This window comes from Equus asinus, chromosome 5 (genome assembly GCF_041296235.1).
Source record: "Equus asinus isolate D_3611 breed Donkey chromosome 5, EquAss-T2T_v2, whole genome shotgun sequence".
Lineage (NCBI taxonomy): Eukaryota > Metazoa > Chordata > Mammalia > Perissodactyla > Equidae > Equus > Equus asinus.
In genome coordinates, this window is record NC_091794.1 from 81,935,739 (window position 1) to 81,950,052 (window position 14,314).

The window sequence follows — 14,314 nt, forward strand, 5'->3', positions numbered from 1 at the left end:
GCAGCCATAAGTTAAGGGTCTCAATGTGAGATCATCCCGGATATCTAGGTGGGCCCTCAATCCAGTGCCAAGTGCCCTCATAAGGAGAATCAGAGGGAGATTTGACCCAGAAGATGAGGTGACTCAGACAGAGAGGAGAAAGCCACTTGAAGACAGAGGCAGAGACTGGAGCGATGCCTCCAGAAGAATGCCAGCAGCCGCCAGAAGCTGGGAGAGGTAAGGAACAGACTGTCCCCAGAGCCTTCGGAGGGAGCACAGCCCTGCCGACACCACGCTTTCAGACTTCCGGCTTCCAGAATTGTCAAAAAATACATTTCTGTGGTTTTAACCACCAAGTTTGTGGTAATTTGCTACAGGAACCCAAGAAACTAATATACACCTGTTTCCCTTTCTATTGCACCATGGGTATGGACCAGACATCCCTCAAGACAGCGTCCGACAGAGTTCTAGAAGTGAGCAGAAGCCACCATCTGGGGTTTCTACCTTCTCCACAGCCCCTCCCCAGGCTGGGGCTCAGGGAGAAAGTGAGGCCCTGGGTCCCTCAAGCAGCCTCTTCGTCTCCCTCTGGCTTCTTCCAAATCTGTTTTTCCAGCTCTCTGGTGGCTCCTCTGAGAAATGGAGGCACAGCCCACTTCCTCCCGAGCTGGGTAGGAGTTTCCCTCACACCACACTGTAAACTCTCTCTCCCTGTGCCTTTGAGTGAAACCCCGTGCTCAGTCCTCCAAGACTGGCTCTTGACATCTGCAGGAAACTTCTAGGACAGAGAAATCTGCTTTCTCTCTCATAGTAGGCAGCCTTGTCTCTCTACCCATCTTCCAGTTCCCTGCCCCTCTTCCGGAAAATACCCTAATTTTCATTCTGGAATCCACCTTGTCCTCACAGCACCCATGTGCTTCCGGGGAAGATGACCCCAACTTCAGTCCCAGGGACAGTTCTAACTGGTGTCATGGGATCTTATCCCACTTGCCATGGTGATGGTCCAGAAGTCCAGGCCTAAGCACCAGTACCGGGCACACTCCCGGCCTCAAGAACCTAGCCAATATGAAAGGGGAGACTTGCTGGGGGCTTCTGGGAAAGATGTTTCCTTGCTCTTAAGAAAGATTCACCAGAAGAGACAGTCTCTTTCTTCCTTTAAGTGACATGGTGGTGAATGTTAGCCTAGCCATTTGGCTTTATGAGGGAAGCCAGCCCATGGATGAAGCCATCAGACAGAAGAGGGCACAGCCAAGGGACTGCAGAGCAATGGGCTGGAGTTGCTGGATTATACCAGCCCTGAAGCCCACTTTACCTCTGGAGTTTGGTTACCCAAGCCAACACATCTCATTGTTGAAGCCAGTTTGTGTTGGCTTTTCTGCTACCTGTAGCCCAAAGCATCCTAACCAATGTGTCTCTCACCAAAGCCAGTTTTTCAGACTTTCATCTCATTTGGGGTTTTGAGATTCTATTTTAGGAGTCAAAAGCTAACTAAGAATTGTTCTTTATTCCTCTTTATATTACTGTTCTAATTATTTTAATCCTCCCTGAGGCAAATGGATGCCTCTGGCTAAATAGGAGGAAAATCTCACACAAGGAAGTATGAGAAAAAACACACATTATTATATTTCAAAGAAATTATCCACATTACCCTAACATTCACATAAAAATCTGGGGGAAGAATTGCTGAACTGTTAACAGTGATCACCTCTGGGGAAGAGGATTTTGGGGAAATGGGTCTCCCTTTCTAGGTTGGTATTACTGTAGTGCTTGGATTTTTAGAGTAAACACAAATTACATTTGTAATTTAAAATCCCGAGGATTAAAAAGTAATTGAAGGCATCCAGCATTCCCTTGGAAGCCTGTTATGGCTCAACTGTCAATTATGTAGGAAGTGTGTCTGCTGAACAAACCAATGACTTGAGAAGGGGAGTAACAACATTTCTTTAACATTTAGAGTTAGGTTTTTGACGACTTGCACCAGCCTGAGCGTCACCGAGTGAACGTCCCCTGCTACAGGAAGACCTCAGCCAAAGCTTTGCCTGACGGTGGTCTGCAGGACTTTGGCATCTCCTGGGGGTGGAGAGTTGGGCTGTGGCTCTATTGCCCAAGGTCTGGCCCTCCTTCCCTCCCTCCCATCCCAGTCTCAGGGCACAAGGCACCTGCCTCTGTCTGAAGTCTGCATGTCCTCCTTGCAAACTCCCAGCTTGGGCTCACACCCTTCCTGCAGAAGCGGTGCTGGATTCTCCTCAGCATCTCCACAGGAGTCTCCAGGCTCTGGGGACCAGAAGCCACAGCCCAGACCCTAGAGTCCCTGGTGCCCCCTGCTTTGCCCCAGGGTCCCCATCACTCCCTAAAGCCCTGGCTTCCCTATCCTCCTCTCAGCTTAGTCCTCATGCAGCGTCCAAGCCCAGCAGGCCAATCTCTGACATTCTTCCAGACTGGGGAAGCCAGGAGCCTCTGCTCAGGCCAGGAGAAATCCTAAGGCTGATCCCATACCCACCAGCAAGGCTGGAGAGGCTGGGCTCTGGGCTCAGAGCTTAGGGAGGGAGGAAGAAAGATGAAGAGCTGGAGAAGAGACAGCTTCCCCAGGACCTGTTCACCTTCTGCTCGCTGCCCTCTCCTCCCTGGACCTCATCCCTCTCCTTGGTCCCTGGACTCTGTCTCTCTCCAGAGCCTCTGGCTCCAGGATCAGAGAAAGCCTCAGTCTGGACCCCTACAGGGTGCCACGTGGACCCCATTTCTAGAATCTCCACTCTAGAAAAGCCAAAATATGCCCCTCCTACTCCTGCCTTGGAGTGGCAGTGGCTCTGAATTTCCCCCATGCTCACCTCCCCCATGAAGGACTGGGCTCCCGCTAAAAGACACCCTGTCCACCATGGGTGCCCAGACTCCTCCAGACCCCCTAAACCTCTTTATCCCCCCTGACCCCTGCCTGGATGGGTAGCAGCTGTCCCTGAGTCTCCTGCCCCATTCTGATTCCTGTGTGGCTTTCTGGTTCCTGGGGAGCCACGTGTGCCAGGTCCCGTGCTGGGCATCGGGTGCAGAGATGAAGGTCTCGTCCCTGCCCCAGGGCTGCCTGGTACAGCGGGTGAACGGATGCCCAGATGAAGGCATCAGCCATGGCTGCCACAGGCTCCACAGCTGCTCAGCCCCACGCCGGCTGGGCTGTGATGTTGAACCAATGCCAGTCCCTGCCCTCGACAAGCAGGTCAAGCGCCCAGCAGGGATCGGCGTGGACACCCTCCCCAGATGCAGCATGGCTCGCAAGCGTTGCCTTCTCAAAGAGGGCCTCCCTGCACACAATCTCCAACAAGCACCCTGGGCCACAGCCTGTAAAGCATGGGTCACCCGTCCAGCTTTACACGCTGGATTTGTTTTTCCGGTTATCTGTCTCCCCGCACTGGAACGTAAGCTCTTTGTGGCGGGTGTCTGCGCTGTCCTTTCACCTCCAGCCCCTGGGGCACTGGCGCACAGCAGGCACTGACTGTGTATTTGTGGATTCAGTCTATCTGGATGACGGACGGGGTTTGAACCCAATTCTTGTCCCTCCTTCTCCCTCACCAGTCACTGAGCCAAGAAGCCGGCCAGTCCTACAGAAAGTGTCTCTTCCGCTGCTCTGTCATCTTTCCTCCTCCCCCTCCCCAAGCTCCAGGCCCACCCTCCAGCTCTTACTTGCTATTTCTTAATCCCCAAGGCTAAGCTTGAATGCCACCTCCTCTGTGAAGCCAGCCCAGATTCCTCCACAGTCACATTGCCAATTACTTGATTATAGCAGTCATTTGTTTATATGTCTGTGTCGCCCCCACCCCACACCCCCAGCTGCCACCACTCCTGCATAGAAGGTCTTTGGAGCTGGGCTGAGGCCAGTGTCTCTCTGCATGTCCGGGGCATCTACAGAGGGCAGCACTGGGTGTACTATCAGAGCTCAGGAAATGTTTGTTGGATGAATAAAGGAGGGAGTAAAGAAGTGAATGAATGAGCTGCCCCATGGGTGAATGGGTACGCAAAGGAGCAGGCAGATGCATGAATGAAGGAGAGAAGTTACTGAGTGAATGAGTCCGCCACTGAGGGAGAAGGTGGGAGGGAGAGATGGTGAGCGAGGCTGTGAAGGAAGGAGAGCCAAGAAGGGCTCCCAGTCTCCTACAGCAGCCCTGGCACCAATAAGGCCCTGCCACCCCTGGGCCTGTGCTCCATGCCAACCAGACCTCACGATGCCTCCTCCCAGAGCCAGTTCACGTCAGCGCTGCTCTGCACACGCTCCCTGATGCTGGCCAGACCCGCACCAGGCCATGAATCAGACAGGGCCGTGCCCTGGGGCTCCCGGGACCGGGGGCAGACAGACGGCCTCATAAATAAACTCGATGCCATGCTGGGCAGACATGTGTTCCAGCGGAGCGGTGAGCTCAGGGCTGGCTCTGGAGCCTGGGGCAGGGCAGAGCCTGACGGAGCAATCTGGGAGAGCCTCAGGAGGAGGGACCTCAGAGCTGGGCCTGGAAGGGGGTGTGTGGAGAAAGGGCACTCAGGGCAGGGGGGACAGGGCCAGCAGAGGCACAGCAGCTGGAAGATGCAGAGCGCTCTCTCGGGGAAGCACAGGGGGAGGGCATGGAGGGAGATGACTTTGGTGAGCGCTGGGCCTGGGCCGAGGAGTTGGGCTCAGCAGAGCCAGAGAGGGGACACAGCAGGACATAGAGCAGGGCTATGGGCTGGTAGCCCTGGGTGCTCCAGGAGGAAGATGGAAATCTCCAGGGAAACGCTACAGGGAATGCTCCAAGGAGTTTCCAGCACACTCAGGGCTGGGTCCTGCTGCAGCTTTTGCATAATTTAGCTTCTGGTTTCTCTCCATGAAGAAGCTGCCATCATCCTCGCAGCCTTAACACTCACCACCAGCAGCCCAAAGCATTTGGGGCCCCCGACTGGGGGGGGGGGTATTTTGACGGGGATGGGACATTAGACGTGGGTGTTTATAAGGCAGGGGTGTTTTACGATGACTCAGATCATGGGGGAGGCTCTGGGGTCCCTGTAGCAAATAGGAATATTTCAGATTTTGACAGGAAACCTTGAAATGGGTCCGTGAAAGTCAGGGAAGCTGCTGAACAGCCTACAATGCACAGGCTGGCCGGCCCTCCAAACACAGTGTGACCCAGCCCAAAACGTCGATAGTGCCAAAGTCAGGGACTCCCCCTTGAACAGGTGAGAGGACTGAGGACACGGGTCAAAAGGGGACCCACCACAATTATGGCAGCTCTTCACATGCGCCAGGAGCTCTGCTGAGCATCTACCCCCATTCACTCACGTAACCTATTCCTGATTTAAGGACGAGGAAACTGAGGATTAAGGAGGTGTGGGAGTTGCCCAAGGTCACAGGGCTGGTGGGTGATGGAGGCAGGATTCCAGCCCAAGCAGTCTGACTCCAGAGGCCACGCTCTTGGTCATGACATCCCGCGGCCTCCCACGTCACCCAGTGGTTGGAGCAGAGCTGGGACCTGGACCCCAGGACCCCACTCTCCAGGACAAATGCTCCTTCACTCTGCTCTGTGCGCCTGGTTCACGTGGGGGACTTGGGCTCCTCCACTGGAGAAGTGGAGCTTGGCAGCCAGGACCTCGGTTTGTCAGGATGCATGGGGCGGGCAGGAGGCAGATTCCAGGGACAGAGGGTCTTTGTCTGCCTGTGGAGGGGCTGGCAGGCCTGAGCTGTGGGGCCTGGCCCAGGGGCCCAGTCAGCTGCAAACTCATTAGACGGCTGCTGAGGCTGCCAAGGAGACGGGAGCAATTAGAAGGCCCAGCTCAAGCCGGGACGTGGAAGCTGCCCCGTGGGAGCTGCTGGGCTGTCCTGCCCTCTGCCATGGGCCCGACTTCCTGGGAGGGGGCTGCAAAGTTCATCTTCAAGATGATAACAGCAGGTCCATCCTTACTGAGTGAACCTACTCTGTGCTGGGCTGGGCACATTACACATCTTGTCTCCTTGCATCTCTAAATGCCCTTGAGAGTTGGAATTATTAACTCCATTGCATCCACTTATTCATCCATCCATTCAATCAACAAATCTTCACGGAGTGCCTACTACGTGCCAGCACTGGGCTGGGTCCCAGAGAAGCGGCAGGGAACAAGACAGACAAAACCCCTCTCTCACGGAGCATACATTCTGGAAGGGGGAGACAGACAACAGAAAAGGAACAATTAGCTGCAATTTGTGACCAACGCTATGGAAGAAATGAAGGGGTGGATGGGAGGGAAGCTGGGGAAGTCCACTTTGGACAAAGTAGTCAAGGAAGGCCTTTCTGAGGAGGTGTCAGTTCACAGGGGAGGAACTGAGGCTCAGAGAGCAGAGGTGACTTGTCCAAGATTGCACAGCTGGTAAGTGGAGGAGCTGGGACTTGGCCCAGGCCTGCCCGACTCCAGACCTGCCCCGGCCACCTGTCTCCTGTGAGCCCCCTCCCCACGGGGGCCCATGGCCACCGTTGCACTCAGTGCAATTGGCACAGTGTCCTCAATCCTTCCTCACACCTGCCTCCAGAAGGAGGTGGGCTTCTCACCTCCATTTTACGAGTGGAGAATGACACCTAGAGAAGGGCCATAACAAGCCCAAGGTCCCAGCGAAGGAGGGATAGAGAGGGGACTTGAACCTGAGTCTTTTGATCCCCAAACCCGTGTTCCTTCTGCCACACCTTGACCCTTCCTGACCAAGCACGCAGCCGCACTAGGCACCATGCAGGCCTGTGAGAAACGGGTTAATGGAGAGACCATGTGGCTGTGGACAAGTTCTTCTGCCTTTGCAGCTTCCATTTCTCCATTAGAAAATTTGAATTGGTGCAGACCAGCTGGGAAATGCCCAAGCTCATTCTATTCAATCAACATTCCTTGAGGAGCGCTGAGCCCCGGGAGACAGAAATGACGGAGGCTCTACCCCATCACTGTCCAGTGGGGGAGAAGGCCATGCGACTTGAGGCAGGTGGGCCGGGAAGAGCATTCTGGGCAGAGCAAACCACAGAGCAAAAGTGTGGCCATGGAAAAGGAAATTTCGAGAGGTCAGTAGGCATCATTTAAGGCTAGGAAAGCCTTCTGGAACTTTCATCCAACCATCTCCTTCCCTTCCCCATATTCCCAACACCTGCTCCTTGCATAGGGTCTCAGCCACCCCTGCTCCCTGCATAGGGTCTCAGCCACCCCTGCTCCCTGCATTGGGTCTCAGCCACCCCTGCTCCCTGCATAAGGTCTCAGGCCACCACAGCTTCTGCCTCTTCTCAATTCCAGCCCTGGCGGGGGTCCCGAAGAGTCTCCCAGGGGAGGGGCAGAAACAAGCCCCAAATATTTCTGGGCCACCATCTGTACACAGACCATGTGACCTCAGTCAGCAGCTCTTCCCCTCACTCAGCTGGGTTTTCCTATGGATTGACTGGCGCAGAGAGCTCAGAGCCAGACGGCAGCACAATAAAAGGCAGGGTTTATGAGCATTCTCTTCCTGTCGGGTGGCAATCTCCTGGGACCGGCACTGTCACTACCCTGATGGACAGATAAGAGATCTGAGGCGGACAGAGGTGAAGTCACTTGCCCAAGCCCACACACAAGGAAACGGCCCAGGTGTTTGTACCCAGTCCATAAGGCTCCAGACCTCTGCTCCCAACCAAGAGCTTCTACTGTGCGCAAGTGTCTGTGCACTTTGATCCGTGTAACAGCCAATCCCCAGACTTGACCTGCAGGAAACAATCCTAGAGAGCCCGAAGGACGTTTCCTGCAGCCATGCTTACAGGACGGTGGATAACTGGAAGCCACGTGCGCACCCAACCATGGGGCCCTGTTCCTTTAGAGATTAGGCAGCTTCAGGTGAGCTGTGGTTTGCTGAGCACCAGCCCCTTGCCAGGACCCTCTCTGCTGTGACCCCTACACCAAGCCTCTGAAGGGGGTGTTGCTTTCCCCATTCCCAGACAAGGCCTCAAAGCTCAGAGAGGGTGAGGGATGTGCCGAGGGCACACAGCTAGTGACAGCCATGGGCCCTAGCGGTGCTGCCAGGTGTGTTCACAGCCACCCCCAAAGTAGGAATGGGTAGCTCTGTTCTACGGAATGAAGCTAAGACTTAGAGAGGGCAAGTGATCCCCCCAACACCACACAGCTGATGAGCAGAGAACTGGGCTTTGATCTCCGGTGCTGGGACCACTTCCCCATACTGCCCGCTACTGACCGGGAGACTGCAGGAGAGTCATTGGGCCTCTCCGAGCCTCCTCAGTTCTTCATCTGTACAATGGGGATAAGAACGTCTGTTGCATATGACAGTTGTAGGAAGGATTAAATGAGTGCCCGGCCAAAAGTAGTGTCACCACATAAGCAGTAATAGCAATAATAATGATGGCAATACAAGTAATAATAACGATAACAGTAATAATAATGGTCGATACCTATGAGACAGCATCGTGCTGCAGAAGGAAGCCTGGCCTGGAAGTTAGGAGGACTGGCTTCAAATCTCAGCTCAGATACAGCCCTCCCATCTCTGGGCCTCAGTTTCTTCACCTGTAAAATGGGGGCAGGGCAGACTTGAAGACGTTCCCTGCTCTGAGGGTCTCTGAGGCAGGGACCCTGTTGTCTCAGGTCATCCCTGTGCAGGATGCAAGCTTGGGCTCTGCCTGCTAGTCCCTTGTCACAGCTGGTCTCAGGGGATGGGGTGGGCCTGGGCCTGAGGACACTCAGAGACCTGCACTGAAGGAGGCCCAGAGGCCCCTGGGCAAGGGAAACAAGGATTAAGGCAGGAGGCCCCTACCTGCTGTCCCCCCACCACAGCCCGTGGCTCCTGGCCGAGGGCTACCTAGGATAGAGCATCCATTCTGGGGCCCTCTGTACCTTCAGTGGATGGGGTGTGCCTCTGCCCTCGGCCTCCGTCTCTCCCCTCCCCACCGGCCCTCTGAGGAGATCCTGAGCCTCGGTGAAGAGGAAGCAGAGGAAGGCAGAGACAGAAAGGCTGGAAGGGCAAGAGTCGCGTGACAGAGCAACGTGCACAACAGGAGATAGAAGGGCCAGGAGCAAGAGAGAGAAAACGCCAGGCCGGGCAGGGGCAAAGACGGCGGTTTGAGGCGACGGCAGGGGTGGGGGTGAAAGAGGGACTTGGGACAGGTGAGAATTGAGGACAAAAGAGGCCATGAGAGGGGCCTGGGGGTCTCTGTGATGTTTTTCAGAAGCCAGGCTGACAGGTGCCAATCCCCCTACTAACCCTGGTGGCCTTTTGGATGCTGGCTCTTTGTGTCCAGCAACTGGACCCTATGCACCAGGCATTTCATATGGGTCACACTGACCCAAGGACATCTGCCATAGTGGCCTGAGCCCCCAGCACGCCTGGCCATAGAAAGGGCCAAGGAACTTTGCTGAAGAAAGGATTCAGTTCAGTCTTCTGCAGGCTCTCAGACTTGAACGGAATGCAAACAGCATCTCATCCAGCCTTTCCTCTCCTGCACTCCCGAGGGAGGACAGACTTGTTCAGGGTCACACAGTGAAGGACACCAGAGCCAGAACTGGAAGTCAGGTGGTCCTGTGTCTCTGGCATTTTCCAGCTCAGCCCTTTAGGGTCTCTCAGCCCTGAGCAGGAGCAGGAGGAGCCCCCGCCTCTGGTTCTGGCTTTGTAACTGCTCCGAGACCTGGGTCGGGGCCTAAGGCCCAACCACTGACCCTCCCACGTTGGAGGAGCTTTAAGTGGGGTAATCACAGGTGTGAAAGTGCCCGGAAAGAAAAGCTGTATCAATGTGCGGTGAGGTGTCCTTGGTGATGCACAGCTCTGACTCCCGAATGGTGAGGGTGGTGGCAGAGAACACACTCATGTGGCAAGGGAGATGGGGGGCTCCAGGGAGCCTGAACCCAGAACAAGCCTCTACTGGGGTCTGAGTTGCCCCAGGCCCTGGAGGGACGGTGGCAGGGAGGCAGGCAGGGCCCTTGGAGCTGCAGCTTGGCCATAGATGGAGGGGAGGCCAGGTGACCCACCAAGGTACCCGAGAGGCAGTGAGACCAAGAGACGCCTGAGGCCAAGCCAGCAACAGGTTAGGGCTTTCCCAGGCTCCCAGTTGCAGGCAAAGGTAGGAGATCAGTTTGTAAACAGACAACAAAATCCCACAGAGACAAACAGCCTCAGACGTGTCGCAACCCATCTCTCTAATGGGCTCAGGGCCAGAGCTGGCCTGCTCAGATTCCCTGCCCCTTTCCAAGGAAATGGGCAGCCTAGCCTTGGTCCTGGAGAGGCCAACACCTCCCTCAGGCCAGTCCTTCTGTTCCTTCCCCATCCAAACTTATCAACCCCTCTGGGTCTATGACTCGCCCTCTTCCTTGCTGGGTTCCATGCTCATCCACACCCGTCTGACATGGATCCTGCCATCAGTTTGCAAATCTTCCGTGGCTCCCATCTCTACAGGGTCCAGTTCAGACCCCTTGATGCGGCACTCAACATCTCCACGATCTGGTCTCTGATCTCAGTCTCCACCGATCCCTCCTCGGCCCCAGCCATGACCCTCCATTTTGGGATGCTCTCCCCATCTGGCCCACTCATCCCGACCTGGATTTGGTCTGACAGGTCTAGTTGGCCTGTGCCCACGCACAGCCTTGTGGTCCAAAGAAGGATCCATGCTAGTGGGCATGCCTTCCTCTGAAGGACAGGTGGCCTGTGTGTCTCCCCAGTCAGAGGAGCCATGGTATGACAGAATCCCAGCCCTGCCACTTCCTGGAAGTGTGGCCCTGGGGAAGTGAGCCTTGGTTTCAAAGCTCCTGGCACAGTGAAGATCACAGAGATGGTACCCAGTCCATGTTACCTATTACTGTCATGACCTGTGCTATGTTACTTCATGCAGTCCCATGCTACAAACCTTATCAAGCCACCAGCAGGGAGCAAGGTTGTCAAACTACTTCACAAGAAAATATCAGAAACACTCACCTCCAGCCCAACTTGAATATGGGAAGCTGAGGCCCAGGGCCCCAAAGCCGGTTAAGGGACCAGCCAGACCAGGAGCCAGATCTCCTCTTTTCCGAGCCTGAACTCTTCCCATACAAGCTGCCATGGCTAAGAGTCAAGTTCAAACACCAAACTTTAAATAGGATAGTCCCAAAGCATACAGAAAGGAAACCTTAGCTGCGCAGAAGAATCTTTATTATTTGTTCTCGCTTTGCGCTCCTCCCCACCCCCGAATATACCTGTAGAGAATGCTTCTCTCTCATCCTCCTAGCAAAGCTCACTCTCTCTCCCCCCAACTTTTCTCCCCTCTCCATCCCTCAGGAGGCCTTTCTCTGACCTTCCCTGGCGGAGCCAAAGGGCAATTGCTGGCTTGCCTTTTTGCTACTCAGCTAAAAAGCTAAATTCCTTTTCTCCCAGGGCGCTTGTGGGCTTTTGTGGTTGCTTTTCTTAGCCTCAAGGGTCTAGTCTGTGAAAAAACCCAGAACTTCCCTCTCTGCCTCACCTGAAACATCCTCCCAGCCTAAACCCACGCAGACAAAGCAAACCTTCTTCCACCCTCTTCTCCCTCCACCCAGCCCGTTCCTTCTCCTTCAGCCCCATCCCTCGTGGTGACCTGATGTCCCCAGGTCCTGTCTCCTCAGCCTCACCTCCTACTCCCCAACCCACTCGGCTGCCTCGGCTCCCTCTCCACCTCCACCCGAACTGCTCCTGCTCAAGTCACTGGTCACTCCATTTCCCTAAATGCAACGGGCCCTGTGTAGCCTTCAACCTGCCTGATCTTTCTGTGTCGGTTCCCCTGTCGACCACTCCCTCCTAGGGGCTTTCTGAGACCCCTCTTGGTTTTCCCCCACTGCTCTGCCAGCAGCTTCTCAACCTCCTTTGTCGGCTCCTCCTTCAACCAAGCGTTGACGTTCTATCTTGGGCCCTCTCCTCTTCCCATGCTCTTTCCCTTGGCATTCCCACGGGTTGAATTTCCATCTCTAGCCAGTGATTCCCAGATCCACATCTCCAGCCCAGACCTGTCTCCTGAGCCCCGGGCCTGAGCACCCAACTGTCTCCACTGGGTGTCTCAAAGACAACTCAAACCGAGCAAGTCTAGAACCATCTCATGATTCTATCTCTCAAAACCCACTCCTCCCCCAAGTCCCCATCTCTGTAAACAGCCCCACCATGCACCTTGTCATCCAAGTGGAAGACCTGGGAGCCTCTGGCCTTTCCTCTTCCTCACCCCCACACCCAGTCAGTCACCAAATCCTGCTGAGGCTACCTTCCAAATGCCTGTACAATCCATCCCAACCTCCTGATTCCAGAACCATGACCTCAGTCCAGGACTCTTCCACCCCTCCCCTGGGGGGGAGTCCTAACCGGTCTCTCAAAGCCACACTTACCCCGCATTCCATTCTCCTTACAGCAGCCAGAGGGATCTTTCTAGAGCACAGAGATTTTTATGTCATTTCTCTGCTTAAAGCTCATTGCCATCTTCCAGTTGTTCTCCAGTAAAACCCCAAAAGGTTTGGCACCTATGCCACCCTCGCCCTAGCTCTCTGAGCTCCAGCCACCCTGACCTTGTAGATTTTCTTTCCATTCACCGTATTTCTTCCCATCTCCGAGGCTTTGCTCTTGCTGTTTTCTCTGCCTGGAATGCTTTTCCTTCTCCCCCCAACCCATCCCCAAGAGATCAGGCCAAGGGCTGCTTCCCACATTTCCCACCAGCCCGCATTTCCCCCAGGGCCCTGGGGTTTCACCAGCTGGCAGGCTGTTTGCACTCACCCATGGGTGCCTGTGGTTGCCTGATTCATGTCTGTCTCGGCTCCTGGACTGTAAATCCCGTGAAGGCCAGGGGCCATGTCTGTCTTGCTCATCCCACAGCCACACTATGCCTGGCATATAGCATCCCAGAGCCCCACCTGCCCGGGCCATGCCCCTGTCCACACAGGCAGCGCTGAATGCCCCAGGGACAAACTCTAGTATGGAATTCAGGGACTCACTTTTCCAGTGCTCCCCGGTCCTTAACTCTCTACACATACCTTCCCCCATCCTCACTGGGGGGGCTCCCCCTTCTCCCCTTGGCCCCCTCCATCTCCCCCTCCTCCTCTTGGCTCCCTCCCTCTCGCCCTCCTCCCCTTAGCTCCCCAAATCTCCCCCCGCCCCGTTCTCTCTTTCTCTAATGCGATTCATCCAATGATAGCCAGCTCAAGCTTCCATCCTCAATGATGCTTCTGTTCCCTAACCACAGCCATCTTCCTCTGGATTGATGGAACACCTACTGGCCATCTCTGTGAGCATCCCTCACTAGGTCCAGGGTGAAATCACAAGGCCTTGGGGGCTTTCCACAATCCAGCCCCAGCCTACATCCTGAGCTCCCCACCATGCACACATCCAACACCCTGCTCTCTGGCACGAGAGGACTTGACCTTTAAAGCTTTGTTTCCGGATCCATGTCCTGCCTCCACCTCTTACAAGCTTCAGGATCTGGGGCAAGTTAGAACCTTTGCTAAGCCTCAGTTCCCTCACATGTAAAATGGGAGCAGTAATAGTCCCACCTCATTGAATTTTGTAGGGGTTGAATAAGAAAATCCACAAGAAGTACTCAGCCCCGTGCTTGGCATGACTGCGTGCTACCACAGGCCTCCGAACTTCTTTCCTCCACCTTGGACTTGATTGGTTAGCAAGCCCATCCTTCCTACTGGTCCTGTGTTAAGAGCGGAGCCTGGGTCCCTTTCATCTCAGTATCCCCCTTGCCTAGCCCAGGGCCTGGTCCCAGGAAGACTCAATAGGTGCTTATTAATGAGTAGAGAGACCACACACTTGGCACAAACTATCTTATTGTTCCTTCACTTTCGCGTGTATAAAGCTTATCTCTCCTAACAGGATTTGAGCTCCAGGGTGTGGGGGAGGTGGTGCAGCGGGGAGAAAGCTGGGGTGTCTTCATGTCAGAGCATTCAGACCTGGGAGGGATCTCTGAGCTCCTGACATCCCTCTACCCCCCACAGTGCCCAGCCCAGAGAAGGGAGCCAAGGAGGCCTTGTTGACAGGTGGGCTGCCATCTTCCCCCAAGAAGAAGGCAAGTTTACCCCCTGAGATATCGCCCTAATTACTCCCTGGTCCCTCCCCTCCACACACACATCTGCTTTCTTAGGCAAGAGCCTGCTTGACTTACTCACACGGAGTTCTTTTGGCTGGTGGTTCCAAGCCCGCTTGGCCAGTTTCTTCAGAGACTACAGCAGAAAGAGAAGAAAAGTTTTCTTAAAGCCACAGAGCACAGAACCAGAACAAGGATGGATCAATTCTCATCCGCAAAAGACCAGCAACGGCCTAGCATTGGCTAGCTCATCTCCACAGTGTCTGAAAGACAGACCCGGATGGCACAGAAGGGTTAAGCATATCAGACTTTGCACTCTGAGTCTCGGCTTGGAATCCAGG

At 54.9% G+C, this 14,314-nt stretch overlaps 1 long non-coding RNA gene across 1 annotated transcript in view; it reads right to left on the bottom strand.

Moving 5' to 3' along the window:
• Window positions 1-14,314, bottom strand: part of LOC106847833 (uncharacterized) — a 52,469-nt gene that overhangs the window by 10,233 nt on the left and 27,922 nt on the right. Inside the window, exon 5 of the long non-coding RNA XR_006527830.2 lies at window positions 14,052-14,109. This is a non-coding gene — a long non-coding RNA (uncharacterized lncRNA). The remainder of the gene's footprint in view (window positions 1-14,051; window positions 14,110-14,314) is intronic.